Source organism: Somniosus microcephalus, chromosome 8, assembly GCF_052327205.1.
Source record: "Somniosus microcephalus isolate GS21.2 chromosome 8, FLI_Smic_1.0, whole genome shotgun sequence".
Taxonomy (NCBI): Eukaryota; Metazoa; Chordata; class Chondrichthyes; order Squaliformes; family Somniosidae; genus Somniosus; species Somniosus microcephalus.
This window is the reverse complement of record NC_140994.1, coordinates 255495233-255510823: the sequence shown is the minus strand read 5'-3', so window position 1 is coordinate 255510823 and position 15591 is coordinate 255495233.

The following is a 15591-nucleotide window of genomic DNA, read 5'->3' as shown; positions in this document are numbered from 1 at the left end:
AGCAATCAAAGGTGTGAATGGTGTCCAAACAGGTCTGTCAGGAAAACATTACATCAAAGAACAATGAGGTGGGGTCACAAGGGGTCAAATGTTGCAGATGCTGGGGTCTGTATGAAGGATGTGAAGGCCTTAGAGAGGGTGCAGACAAGATTCACAAGAATGATTCCAGGGATGAGGGTCTTCAGTTATGTTGATAGACTGGAGAAGCTGGGGTTGTTCTCCTTAGAGCAGAGAAGGTTGAGAGGAGATTTGATTGAGGTGTTGAAAATCATGAGGGGTCTGGACAGAGTAGATAGAGAGAAACTGTTCCCATTGGCAGAAGGGTCGAGAACCAGAGGACACAGATTCAAGGTGATTGGCAAAAGAACCAAAGGCGACATGAGGAAAAACTTTTTTACGCAGCATGTGTTTAGGATCTGGAATTCACTGCCTGTGAAAGGGTAATGGAGGCAGATTCAGTCATGGCTTTCAAAATGGAATTGGATAAGTGCCCTTTAGCCTTAAGAAATATATCTAACTCCTCCTTGAATATATTTAATGAATTGGCCTGTACTGCCTTCTGTGGTAGAGAATTCCACAGGTTCACCACTCTCTGGGTGAAGAAATTCTTCCTCATCTCTGTCCTAAATGGCTTATCCCTTATCCTTAGACTGTGACCCCTGGTTCTGGACTCCCCGGCCATCGGGAACATCCTTCCTGCATCTAGTCTGTCTAGTCCTGTTAGAATTTTATAAGTTTCACTGAGATCCCCTCTCATTCTTCGAAACTCCAGCGAGTATAAGCCCAATCGACCCAATCTCTCCTCATACGTCGTTCCTGCCATCCCAGATATCAGCCTGGTGAATCTTCACTGCACTCCCTCCATGGCAAGAACATCCTCCCTCAGATAAGGCGACCAAAACTGCACACAATACTCAAGATGTGGTCTCATCAAGGCCCTGTACAACTGCAGCAAGATATCCTTGTTTCTGTACTCGAAGCCTCTCGCTACGAAGGCCAACATACCATTTGCCTTCTTAACCGCCTGCTGCACCTGCATGCTTACCTTCAGCGACTGGTGCACAAGGACACCCAGGTCTCGCTGCACTTCCCCTTCTCCCAATCTATTGCCATTCAGATAATAATCTGCCTTCCTGTTTTTGACACCAAAGTGGATAACCTCGCATTTATCCACATTATATTGCATCTGCCATGCTTCTGCCCAATCACCCAACCTGTCCAAATCATCCTGGAGTTTCTCAGCATCCTCCTCACAACACACACGCCCACCCAGCTTTGTGTCATCTGCAAACTTGGAGATATTACATCTAGTTCCCTCGTCTAGATCATTAATATATATTGTGAATAGCTGGGGTCCTAGGACCGATCCCTGCGGTACCCCACTAGTCACTGCCTGCCACTCGGAAAAAGACCCGTTTATTCCAACTCTTTGCTTTCTGTCTGCCAACCAGTTCTCTATCCAAGTCAATACCTTGCCCCCAATCCCATGTGCCTTAACTTTACATGCTAATCTCTCATGCGGGACCTTATCGAAAGCCTTCTGAAATCCCAAATACACCACATCCACTGGATGGGTTCAACAGGCCGACTGGCCTCCTTCCGTGCTGTAACCATTTTATGATTCTATGATTCTATGATTGATAAGCCTGTCTTCCCATTGTCCTCGCTCCAGGCCACACCCCCTCTAACCCCCCACACCCCGGCCCAGTTTCCCCTGAAGATTGTTGGCAAGATTTCCACATTTCCTTGCATTACAACAGTGACTACACTTCAAATACTACTTAATTGGCTGCGAAGCACTTTGGGACATCCTGAGGACATAAGAACATAAGGAACAGGAGCAGGTGGCCCCTCGAGCCTGCTTCGCCATTCAGTAAGATCATGGATGAACTTCTATCACTCTCAGTCTTGAATATATTCAGTGATTGAGCATCCACAGCCCTCTGGGGTAAAGTATTTCAGAGATTCACAACCTTCTGAGTGCCAAGTTGAATTCAAAACTGGCTCGGAGGCAGGAAGCAGAGGGTAATGGTTGATGGGTGTTTTTGTGACTGGAAGGCTTTGATATACCTATCAATTCATCCAATGAAAAGCGACGAGTTAAGACAGTAACTATAGGTTTTTATTGGCTAAATAACAGAGCCCACCCTCGTGGGTGATCGGATCCAACAAGGAGGAATACCAGCCAGTCGACCACCTTTATACCTGGGCAAGTAGGTGGAGCCATGGGCGGAGTCAGCAGTGGTCAGCCCAGGTATAACAGCGTGACAAGAGGCGACCTCGTGTAGTGATAGAACAGTGTAAACAGTGATAACCATAGTGTAACGATATAACAGTGATAACCATAGTGTAACGATAAAAGTGGTTTACCACAGGCTTTTTCCAGTGGGGTTCCGCAGGGCTCAGTACTGCTTTTTGCGGTATATATCAACGATCTTGACTTGAATATAGGGGATATGATTAAGAAGTTTGCAGATGATACTAAAATCGGCTGTGTGGTTGATACTGAAGAAGGAAGCTGTAGACTGCAGGAAGATATCAATAAATTGGTCAGGTGGGCAGAACAGTGACAAATGGAATTCAATCCGGAGAAGTGTGAGGTAATGCATTTGGGAGGGCTAACAAGGAAAGGGAATACACATTAAATGGTAGGACACTGAGTAGTGTAGAGGAACAAAGGGACCATGGAGTGCATGTCCACAGATCCCCGAAGATAGCAGGTCAGGTAGATAAGGTGGTTAAGAAGGCATACGGAATGCTTGCCTTTATTAGCCATGGCATAGAATACAAGAGCAGGGGGGGTTATGCTTCAGCTGTTTAAAACACTAGTTAGGCCTCAGCTAGAGTACTGCGTGCAGTTCTGGTCACCACATTACAGGAAAGATGTGATTACACTAGAGAGGGTACAGAGGAGATTTACAAGGATGTTGCCAGGAGTAGAGAATCTTAGCTATGAGGAAAGACTGGATAGGCTGGGTCTGTTTTCCTTGGAACAGAGGAGGCTGAGGGGAGACCTTATTGAGGTGTATAAAATTATGAGGGGCCTAGATAAAGTGGATAGAAAGGATCTATTTCCCTTAGCAGAGGGGTCAAACACCAGGGGGCACAGATTTAAAGTAATTGGGGGAAGGTTTAGAGGGGATTTGAGGGGAAATATCTTCACCCAGAGGGGTGCGGGGGTCTGGAACTCACTGCCTGAAAGGGAGGTAGAGACAGGAACCCTAACCACATTTAAAAAGTACTTGGATGTGCACTTGGGATGCTGTAACCTGCAGGGCTATGGGAAGTGGGATTAGGCTGGATAGCTCTTTGTTGGCCGGCGCGGACACGATGGGCCGAAATGGCCTCCTCCCGTGCTGTAACTTTCTATGATTCTATGAAGAAATTGCTCCTCATCTCAGTCCTAAATGGCTGACCCCTAATTGTGAGACTGTGACCCCTAGTTCTAGACTCTCCAGCCAGGGGAAACAGCCTCTCAACATCTAACCTGTCAAGCTCTCTAAGAATTTTATGCATTTCATTGAGCTCACCTCTCATTCTTCTAAACTCCAGAGAGTATAGGCCTAGTCTACTCAATCTCTCCTCATATCCCTCTCATCCCAGGGATCAATCCAGTGGCTGCTATAGAAATGAGAGTTCTTTTTTCAAGCCTGCCTCATGCCAAGGCCCAGACTAACTTCTACCCCGGTAACGGGTGCCACTGTCAGGCTTCACAGGTGATTGTGGCGCACCTGTACATCGCCCAAATGTCCATTCTTTATGATAGCAAAATACCTCAGATGCTGGAAATCCGAAATAACAACAGAAAATGCTGGAAAAACTCAACAGGCCAGGCAACATGTCTTGACAAAGGGTTTTGACCCAAAACATTGACTCTAATTTCTCTCCACGGATGTTGCCTGGCCTGCTGAGTTTTTTCCAGCATTTTCTGTTGTTATTTCAATTCTTTATGCTTCAGCTTAGCTCGCACCGGTCTATTCAACTGCAGGGGACCATTCCTGCCCTCGCCGGGGGTCTGACAGGGATAGCAGTCGGGAACTTTCCTGATCCATAGGGCTCAGTTTCCCATCGAACAATTCCTAACTGGGCTTAACCAGTTCCGGATATGGAACCCAAATGGGTTAATAGAGCTGAGGTACAGATCAGCCATGATCTAATTGACTGGCGCAACAGGCTCAAGGGGCTGAACGGCCTACTCCTGTTCCTATGTTCCGACATACAATTTGTTTGGAAAAAATTAAATGATGCTATTTTACCTTAGTGCTGCTGGAAATGGAAATATTTTGATCTTGACATTAATCTTAGTGTGCCCTTGTAGTGTAACATCATGAACATTCCAATAAAGTTTCCAACAAACTGATCTCACCTCTACCTGAATTGAAATGTGATGCACACTCACTGCATTGTGCTCCTTTGGTCAATTAGCTTTCAGCTATTCTCTCAAGCCTGACTGAATACAGAATATCAATGTACCATGAACTCGGTGAGCCTGTAAAGTAGGTTAACCTGAATTTGACCAGGCTGGGTGCATCAAAGGAGCATTCTAGGTAAAACTCTCCAGAAAGTGCGCAACAGGTAATGAAAAATGATTACTAATACCGAAAGGAGATTATAGGTATGAGATTAGTATCAGTGATCTGAATTGGGTTAATTCGGCTCCAATTTCCAAAGGTAGCCCGATTTGGATCATTAGGTGTGAGGATGAGAATCCCTTGCTGGGCAAGTGTTTCAAGTGCCCGCGTCACTTCTTTCGGACGAGACGTTAAACCGAGGCCCCGTCTGCCCTCAGGTAAACGTAAAAGATCCCACGGCACAATTTCGAAGAAGAGCAGGGGGAGTTCTCCCCGGTGTCCTGGCCAACGTTTACCCCTCAACTAACATCCCTAAAACAGATTATCTTGTCGTTATCGCATTGCTGTTTGTGGGAGATTGCTGTGCGCAAATTGGCTGCCGCGTTTCCCTAAATTACAGCATTTCAAAAAGTACTTCATTGGCTGTAAAGCGCTTTGGGACATCCTGATGTTTATTCTTTCTTTCCTTCTTTCCTTCTTTGTTTGTTTGTTTGTTTCTTTCTTTCTGTCTTTCCTTCTTTCCTTCCTTCTTTCTTTCTTTGTTTCTTTCTTTCTGTCTTTCCTTCTTTCCTTCCTTCTTTCTTTCTTTGTTTATTCTTTCTGTCTTTCCTTCTTTCGTTCCTTCTTTTCTTTGTTTGTTTGTTTGTTTGTTTGTTTCTTTCCTTCTTTGTTTCTTTCTTTCTGTCTTTCCTTCCTTCTTTCTTTCTCTCCTTCCTTCCTTCATTGTTGTGAACTGCCGGGAGGATGATTGTTCGGGAGGAGTAGGAGGTCCACAGCTCGTCCTTAGAGCTGCAGAATCGATTGTATACCCATGTTCCCCAGCGGCACAGTGCGGAGAACATCTCAAGTCTGTGATTCCCCCTGCGGTCCCGGATGATTGACTCACAGCCACAGCAGGCAGAAGCGAGGATGCTGAAGAGACTTGAATTTTCATTCGGAGCTGATGAGTTGTTTCGAGAAGAATGAACACCTCAAGCGGGCGACAAAAGTTGCCATCTACTCAAGAGGGTCAAATAATGTCAGAAACCAGGAGATCTGAACTCCCAAGCTGAGATCATACCCTTGAACTCCCACACTTGCAGCTGTCAACTTGTAATATATGCCGCTTGATTTACTTTTTGAGTTTTCTGCTGTTTTCAAGCTATTTTCTTTTACCAACTAATGACCAGTTGAGCACCACAGGATGTATTTTACTTATTCACTACTGATAGCAAGAGTCAGCGTGAGTGTTTTGATTCCCTGTTGTATGTTCACAATGACCTTCTCGCAAGCATTGGCCAAAGGAAGAAAATACGTCCCTGAAGTGTGATTCGATGAAAAGGTATTGATGGCTCATTAGGTTGTTAGAAGCCTAATAATGATGCTCAGGCTGCTGCTGGTTAACAGGAAGGACCTTGGTCTGTGTATAGTATATGGTACTTCTACAAGACCTGCAAACAAAAGTGTACTTGAGAGAGTGCTGTGCTGCAATGCTTCAGATAGAGAGAAAGAACTTATCACGTCATCAGGACATCCCAAAGCATTTAGCGTACAGGGAGTTACCTTGGAGTGGATTTACTATCTTTATGTAGACAGACATGATAGACAAGTTGTGCACAGTAAGATCTGATAAACAGCAAATGAGATGACTGAGGAGTTAATCTGTGTTGGTTGAGGGAGGAATGTTGGGTAGGACACTAGGAGAACTTCCTGCTCTTCTTCAAATGGTATTTTTATGGCCACATGGGCCAAGAACAAGCCTTGGTTTAACATAGAATCATAGAATCTTACAGAACCTGTGCCAGCGCTTTGAAAGCTATCCAATTAATCCCACTCCCCTGCTCTTGCTCCATAACCTTGCAAATGTTTTTCCCTTTCAAGTATTTATTCAATTCCCTTTTGAAAGTTACTATTGAATCTACTTCCACCGCCCTGTAGGCATAACAACTCACAGCATAAAAAAGTTTGCCCCGTCTCCTCCCTGGTTCTTTAGCCAATTTTTTTAAAATTCGCTTATGGGATGTGGGCATCGCTGGCGAGGCCAGCATTTATTGCGCATCCCTAGTCGCCCTTGAGAAGGTGGTGGTGAGCCGCCTTCTTGAACCGCTGCAGTCTGTGTGGTGAAGGTTTTCCCACAGTGCTGTTAGGGAGGGAGTTCCAGGATTTTGACCCAGCGACGATGAAGGAACTTGGAGGTGGTGGTGTTCCCATTTGGCTGCTGCCCTTGTCCTTCTAGGTGGAAGAGACCATGGGTTTGGGAGGTGCTGCCGAAGAAGCCTTGGCAAGTTGCTGCCGTGCATCTTGTAGATGGTACACACTGCAGCCAAGGTACGCCGGTGGTGGAGGGAGTGAATGTTTAATGTGGTGGATGGGGTGCCAATCAAGCGGGCTGTTTTGTCCTGGATGGTGTCTAGCTTCTTGAGTGTTGTTGGAGCTGCGCTCATCCAGGCAAGTGGAGAGTATTCCATCACACTCCTTACTTGTTCCTTGTAGATGCTAGAAAGGCATGGGGAGTCAGGAGGTGAGACACTCGCCGCAGAATACCGAGCCTCTGACCCGCTCTTGTTGCCACAGTATTTATGTGGCTGGCCCAGTTAAGTTTCTGGTCAATGGTGATCCCCAGGATGTTGATGGTGGGGGATTTGGCAATGGTAATGCCATTGAATGTCAAGGGGCAGTGGTTAGACTCTCACTTGTTGGAGATAGTCATTGCCTGGCACTTGTGTGGCGCGAAAGTTACCTGCCACTTATCAGCCCAAGCCTGAACGTCGTCCAGGTCTTGTTGCATGAGGGGCAGGACTGCTTCATTATCTGAGGAGTTGTGAATTACTTTCAATCTGTGCCCTCTGATTACCGACCCTCCTGCCAGCGGACACAGTTTCTCCCTATCTACTCTATCAAAAAGCCCTCTAACTTTTGAACACCTCGATTAAAACCTCCCCTCAACCTTCTCTGCTCTAAGGAGAACAACCCTAGTTTCTCCAGCCTCTCCAACATAACTGAAGGAGGGCATCCCTGACGATGCATCTTGCCCATCCTTCCTGTCCTTGCTGGCCTATACTGGCTCCCTGTCCCAGAATCCATTGAAAATCTTTTTCTGATTTTCAAATCCCTTCATGGCATCACTCTAACCCATCTCCACAACCTCAACCCCACACTCCATTGAATTAAAAATCTTCGCTTGATCTTCCGGTCCCTCTGTAGTCTAACTCTACCCCATATCTAATGTCATATCTCCTCCCATGACAATTTGATCCACTGATTCTGACCTTTGATCTATTCCCCTCCACTCCATTATTGGTGGCACAGCATTCCGATGTCTTGGCTCCACTCTATGGCACTACTTTCCCTTAAACCATCTACCTCGCTACCCACTCACCCCCTTAAATTCCTTCTCAAGTTAATTCTTTGACGGTGCTCTTGGTTACCTTCAAATCTCCTCCAAAGGATCTGTGTCCACTTCTCTCCTCCTTCGCATTGGATATATACTTAAAAAGGAAAAATTTGCGGGGCTATGGGGAAAGAGCTGGGATGGGGAACGAATTGGAAAGCTCCTTCAGAGAGCCAGCACAGGGATGATGGGCTGAATGGCCTCCTTCTGTGCTGTACGTAACTCTGATTTGCAAAGTACGTTGATATTTATTATGCTACAGGCACTATATTTAATTTCAAGTTGTTGAGAAACACTGGCTTAGCTGTCGTTCAGCGTGTTCCGACAGCAATCAAACTTCTTCCTGCTAAACAGCGCATTTCACATTAGGTCAGAGCCTGGCCAAGCCATGGGGAGCAGAGTCGCATTGAGTCAACTGCAGAATTGCGTTTCTGAAGGTGGCAGTGATTCTGTGGCTGGGTGGATGCAGGGGGATGGGGGGGTTGCAATGTCCATCATCTTAGTACAGTAGTAGTACAGTAGTAGGTGTCAGCTGTGGCTCAGTTGGTAGTACACTCGCCTCTGAGTCAGAAGGTTGTTGGTTCAAGTCCCACTCCAGGGACTTGAGCACATAAAGCTAGGCTGACACTTGCAGTGCAGTGCTGAGGGAGTGCTGCACTGCTGGAGGTGCCGTCTTTCGGATGAGATGTTAAAGCGAGGCCCCATCTGCTCTCTCAAAGTGGACGTGAAAGATCCCGTGGCCACTATTTCGAAGAGGAGCAGGGGAGTTCTCCCCAGTGTCCTGGCCAATATTTATCCCTCAACAAACATAACAAAAACAGATTATCTGGTCATTATCACATTGCTGTTTGTGAGAGCTTGATGTGCATAAATTGACTGCCGCATTTCCCACATTACAACAGTGACAACACTTCACACTGTAAAGCACTTTGAGATGTCCGGTGGTCATGAAAGGCGCTATATAAATGCAAGTCTTTCTTTACTATGGGAGTTATAAGCAATAGTTGAGTCAGGTGGCGATTCATGGCTTGCAGTGACAGCCCGGATGATAATTGGATGATGAGCCGGACTACTGAATCAGGTCATGCAGGGAGCAGTGGCTGTGGAGTCGGGTCAAGCTGGGTGTAACGATCGTTTCACATGCACGCTTCCTGCGCGTGCATGGGATTTCAATTTGGAAACCCCGGAGCTGCCAAAGTCACCTTGAAGCGCAGCGTCGTGACGAGGCCGCCGTAACCCAAGTTAGAAGGATTTGCGCCTCTGCTTCTGGAGGTCGTGGGTTCAAGTTGCAATCCAGAGGCTTGAGCACATGATCTAGGCCGACTTACCAGTGCAGTGCTGAGGGAGTGCTGCACTGGCGGAGGTGCCGTCTTTCAGATGAGATGTTAAACCCAGGCTCCGTCTGCCCTCTCAGGTGGACGTAAAAGATCCCATGGCACTATTTCAAAGAAGGGCTGGGGAGTTCTCCCAGTGTCATGGGCCAATATTTATCCCTCCACCAACATCACCAGAACAGATTAACTGGTCATTCATCTCATTTGCTGTGAAGCCACCAGGAGTTAAAATCAGGACCATTAACAAAACATTTTTTTTATAAAATCCTAAATGTTTCTCAGTCATTGAGTCATAGAGTTGGCCCATCGTGTCCGCGCCGGCCATCAAGCCCTGTCTATTCTAATCCCATTTTCCAGCACTTGGTCCCTAGCCTTGTATGCTATGGCGTTTCAAGTGCTCATCTAAATGCTTCTTGAATGTTGTCAGGGTTCCTGCCTCTACCACCCTTTCAGGCAGTGAGTTCCAGATTCCAACCACCCTCTGGGTGAAAAAGTTTTCCCTCAAATCCCCTTAAAACCTCCTGCCCCTTACCTTGAAACTATGCCCTCTGGTTATTGACCCCTCTACTAAGGGGAAAAGTTCCTTTCTATCTACCCTATCTATGCCCCTCATAATTTTGTACACCTCAATCAGGTCCCCCCCTCAGCCTTCTCTGCTCTAAGGAAAACAACCCCAGCCTGTTCAGTCTCTCTTCATAGCTGAAGCGCTCCAGCCCAGGTAACATCCTAGTGAATCTCCTCTGCACCCTCTCCAATGCAAGCAGATCCCTCCTATAGTGTGGCGACCAGAACTGCACACAGTATTCCAGCTGTGGCCTAACTAGAGTTTTGTACAGCTCCATCATAACCTCCCTGCTTTTATATTCTATGCCTTGGCTAATGAAGGCAAGGATCCCATATGCCTTTTGAACCACCTTATCTTCCTGTCCTGCTGCCTTCAGGGATCGATGTACATGCACACCAAGGTCTCAGTGCGTTGAGCCATTTTACTTTTCATTCCCTTTTTCTGGCTTTTCTCTTTTGCTTGCCGATTTTCTTCCCTCTCCGCTCCCTCGTAGGTGTTGACTCTAGGAAGGCTGTTCCCGATGGCGGGGGAGTCCAGAACCAGGGGTCACAGTCTAAGGATAAGGGGTAAGCCATTTAGGACTGAGATGAGGAGGAATTTCTTCAGCCAGAGAGTGGTGTACCTGTGGAATTCTCTACCACACAGGGCAGTTGAGTGCAATTCATTAAATATATTCAAGAAGGAGTTGGATATATTTCTTGAGGCTAAAGGGATCAAGGATATGGGGAGAAAGCAAGGACACGGTATTGAATTTGGATGACCAGCCATGATCTCATTACATGGCGGAGCGGGCTCGAGGGGCCGAATGGCCTACTCCTGCTCCTATCTTCTATGTTTCTATGTTTCTATGACTCTTTGCTGGTACATGTACTGGTTGCCCTATAGTAGCTCACCCAAGCGACCAATATTCATGCGTGAGCCTTGACCCTGCCTGTCAGCAAGTTAGTGATGGCAGGGGGGACATCGAAACTGAGCACGTCCACACTGCTAGTAGGCTTTGCTGGGTAGAAAGAAAGAACTTGCATTTACACAGCGCCTTTCACGAACTCAGGATGTCCCAAAACGCTTCACAGCAAATAAAGTAGTTTTGAAGCTTAGTCACTCTTGTAATGTAGGAAACGCGGCAGCCAATTTGCGCACAGCAAGGTTCCACAAACAAGCAATGAGGTAATGACCGGATCATCAGTTTCTGATGTTGGTTGAGGGATAAATATTGGCCAGGACACCGGGGAAAACTCCCCTGCTCTTTTTAGAAATAGTGTCATAGAGATCAGGAGCAGGAATCCTGGGCAATTATCTCCTCACTAATTCAGGAGGATTAAACCTTGCTATTGAAGAGGTTCTTTCTCTCATTATTATGAGGCTAAAGCTTCTTTGCTGTCACTTTGGCTGAGATTAACAAACTGAGCACAGAGTAGGGATTGAATATGGGACCTTGATGATCTGTGTTGCTAAGCTACTAGCTGAATAAACCTCCAGAACCGCTGCTGAAATAGCAGAGAAAGGAATTTCACAAGAGCATGTTAAACATTGTTATGCTAATATTTGCACTGCATGATTTCAAGGCCCAATATGATAGAAGGTTTAAGAAAGGTTAAATGCTTAGTCAATCCTGACTGTAGGGTTTATTGCAACATTTAATTTTATGGTTTAACTTTCGAAGCACCGACAGGAGGTATAGTGGGCCGGATATTCCGAACCCTACGGGGTGTGTACGCGCTCTGTACCCACCCGTAGGGACATCGGAAATGCTGGTTTCAGGCATGCACTGCGCATGCGCTGGAAACCGGCATTTCCGATCTGTCAAGAAAGCTCTTGACAGATCCTCCGGCTGCCCTGGAGAAGGGCCTCTGCGGGCGGATAGTTCCGCTTCTTGGGAGACCCTCCGCCCGCAGAAAACCCTTACAATTCTTGCGCCTGTTAAAAGCAGGCGTACCAGGATAAAAGTTGAAAAAAGTTTTTAAAAAAATTTCCACTGATTTATCATTGAAAAATACTTTTAAAAAAGTTTATTTTTAGCCCCGTAAAAAACTTTAATTATTTTTTCCAAAATTGTAAAGTTTTGTTAAAAATAGTTAATTTATTGTACTTTCAAGTCATTTTAAAAATGTGATTTAAAAAAAAAAATTATTTAAAATTTTACTATATTTTGGGGGGGTGATCTCCATTCATATATTTCACAGACGTTCCTGTCAAATGTATAAAGGGAGATTCCCTTCTTTGATTGGCTCCCAGTGGCCCACGTGATCCCAGGGACGCTGCAAACTACCTGCGCCTCTGGGATACGTGGGCCCTGCGCACCGGCAGTTTGAAGAGGCCCAGCAGCGGAATTGTGCGCGTCCTGGGAGCCCTCAGGTAAGGCCGCAGATTTTTCCAGTTCGCAGTCCTCTGCCCGTGGGAGGCCTGTAATCGGAATACCTGGGCCAATATGTCAGAAAGAAAGAGCTTACATTTATGTAGAACCCATCGCATCCTAATGATGTCGCAAAGTGTTTTGCAATCGGTGAACTACGTCTGAATTGCAGTCATTGTTGTTTTGTAGGCAAATACGGCAACTATTTTGCGCACAGCAAGCTCCAACAAACAAAGAACTAAATGATCAGTTACTGTGCTTTTTTGGTGGTGTTAATTGGTGGATAATGTTCGTCAGGGCACCAGGAGAACTCGCCTGTTCTTCTTCGAACAGTGCCCTGAGAGGGCAGATGGGTCCTCAGTTTCAAAGTTTCATTCAAAAGACTGCACCTCAAACGATGCACGACACCTCAGTGAGGCAATGAAGTATCGGCCTAGATTATATGCACCTAACGCATCTGTGTCTGATTCAGTCTTTGATGCAAGGAGTGAAATTACTCTTTGCTCACTGTTGTACTGTAGTCCTGCTGTGTACGGGACTTGGAAACATACAACAATCAATAGCTTTCAGTTTTGTGGAATGTTCTAAAGCAAGCGAGTTTAAGTGATATGTACACAACCCAAGATCACAATCCAAATTTCAATGTGTATGTTTTAAAAAGAGGGAATTAGTAAGGGATACCTATTACTATTTCCAGTACAATATTTCTCACATATTGTGTGGGGTTAGTGTTTACCTATCCTATAACATTGGGCTGTATTTTCCGATCGGAGGCTTCCTGCGTGCAGAGGCCTCTTTTCTGCAAAATATCTACAAACTCACCTGAGGGCTCCCGAGCTGCGTATACTTCCGTTCCTAGGGCTCTCCAACTCAGAATACGCAGGGCCCGGGTATCCCAGGGGCGCATGCCATTCGCAAGCGTCCCTGGGATCACGTGGGCCATGGGGAGCCAATAGGAAAAGGGAATCTCCCTTCATACACTTGCCACATAGACCTGTCAAATATATGAAGGGAGATCACGCCAAAAACATTAAATAAACTTTAAAAAAAAATCACGTTTTAAAATGAGTTGAAATTACAATAAATTAAATATTTTAAACAAAAATTAAATTTTTTGAAAAAGATAATTCAAGTTTTTTCCGGGGTTAAAAATAAACGTACCATTTTTTAAAGCATTTTTAAATACTTTAAGAGTGAAAAATATTTTTATTTTATTTTACTTTTTTCAAATCTTATGCTGGTAAAAGCAGGCCTTACCAGGCGTAAGATTTCTAAGGGTTTTCAGCGGGCGGAGGTTCTGCACAAAGCAGAACTCTACATCTGCAGAGCCCCTTCTCCAGGGCAGGCGCCTGATCTGTCAAGAGCATTCTTCACAGATCGGAAATGCCGGTTTTCAGTGCATGCGCTTGGCATGCCTGAAACCGGCATTTCCAATGTCCCTACGGGTGTGTACACTGTTGGGATCGGAAAATAAGGCCCAATATTGCAGAGATTCGATGGGTTGCTCTGGTTACACAGTTACAAATATTCTTTGTAACACCAACTTCAATAGATGGTCTCAACTAGAAGTTCAATATAAACGAATCGTGCAAACCAAACCTCTTTAATGATCAACCCGAACCTCTTCAAAATCAAACCTAACTTTGCCTCCATAAGAGTGACTATTGTTGAAAAGTAGTTCATTGACTGTGAAGCTCATTGAGATGTTCTGAGGGTGCCTTAAGGTGCTCCGGAAATCCCAGTTCTTGGTTTTTATTTCATAATTCCGATTAATTTCCCAGCAGGACAGTTTAGCTCAAGATATAGGCACTGCCTGTTTCGTACTTGAAGCGAAAGTTACACTGGTTTTGACCTATATTTAACCCCAATATTGATTCTGCTATGGCTGTAAAACATATTGTTTGTCGTAAGACATGCACTGACTCCAACTCATTGGCGGCTCACAGTGCAACTCACTGGCTCACATGTGCAACTCACTGGCTCACATGTGCAACTCACTGGCTCACATGTGCAACTCACTGGCTCACATGTGCAACTCACTGGCTCACATGTGCAACTCACTGGCTCACAGTGCAACTCACTGGCTCACCGTGCAACTCTTTGTCTCACAGTGCAACTCACTGGCTCACAGTGCAACTCACTGACTCACAGTGCAAATCATTGACTCACAGTGCAACTCAGTGACTCATAGTGCAACTCACTGGATCATAGTGCCACTCCTTGTCTCTCAGTGCATCTCATTGACTCACAGTGCAACTCATTCACTCACAGTGCAACTCATTGACTCAGAGTTCAACTCACTGGCTCACAGTGCAACTCATTGGCTCAGTGCAACTCATTGACTCACAGTTGTAGTGTCCGTGTGTAGATAAAGACAGGAGTTGGTTCATAGGTATTTACTAAGCAAGACCACCATCTTGTAGAATGTATAAATACAACTTTTGTATTTCTTTGCCGTTGTATACCACAGGCACCCTTATTTTTCCTTTGGGGTAGACTTTCTGCCCCGTATATGTTTTTAAGATAATGGATGTGTCTTTTAGAGGTATATGCGAAAATAGCCTCTCGTAATCTCGTCGATTTATTACGGTTAGAGCTGATCCTGTATCTAGCTCCATTTTAACTGGGGACCCTGCTATTGTGAGGGTAACCCAAATGGTTTGGTAATCCTCTTTGGCAAGTACATTATGTAATTTGAGACAGCTTAGTCTCTTGTTTCCGGAGTCGCTATCGCTATTCTGGTCTTCGGAGCTATTGTCCGTCATCATTTGTACCTTCCTGTACTTTTCTTTATTGATTTTTTGTTTTCTGTCAGTGGATTTATTTTGTCCAGATTGGCATACCCATGCAATGTGTCCAATCTTACCAAATTGCCTGCAAGCTTTGCCCTTGAACCAGCAGTCCCTCTGGTTATGGGTGGATCTGCCGCAGCGATAACATCTTCCGAACTCCTGTGTCATTTTATGGGTGCCGAAGTCCTGTGTCTCTTGTTGTATCTCTGCAGCTCCTTTTGCTGCTGCTTCGTATGATACAGCCATACTGAAAGCTTTGTCCAATGTTAAATCTTTTTCAGAAAGCAGTCTTTTTTGTGTTCCTTCACTTAAGAGACCGCAAACAAATTTGTCTCGAAGATAATCCGATAGTCCTGCTCCGAATTGGCAGTACTTTGATAGCTTTCTTAATTCGGTTAGGTAATCAGCGTTACTTTCATTCTTGTGTTGATTTCTCTTGAAGAACTTGAATCGTTCCGCTATCAGCAGCGGTGTTGGGTTTAAATGCTCCTGCAGGGTATCAACAATTTCTTTAAAAGTCTTGTCCTTTGGTTTGGCTGGAGTGATTAAATTTCGTAACAGCCCGTATGTCTTCGCACCCATTAAGTTCAGAAGTACTGAAGCTTT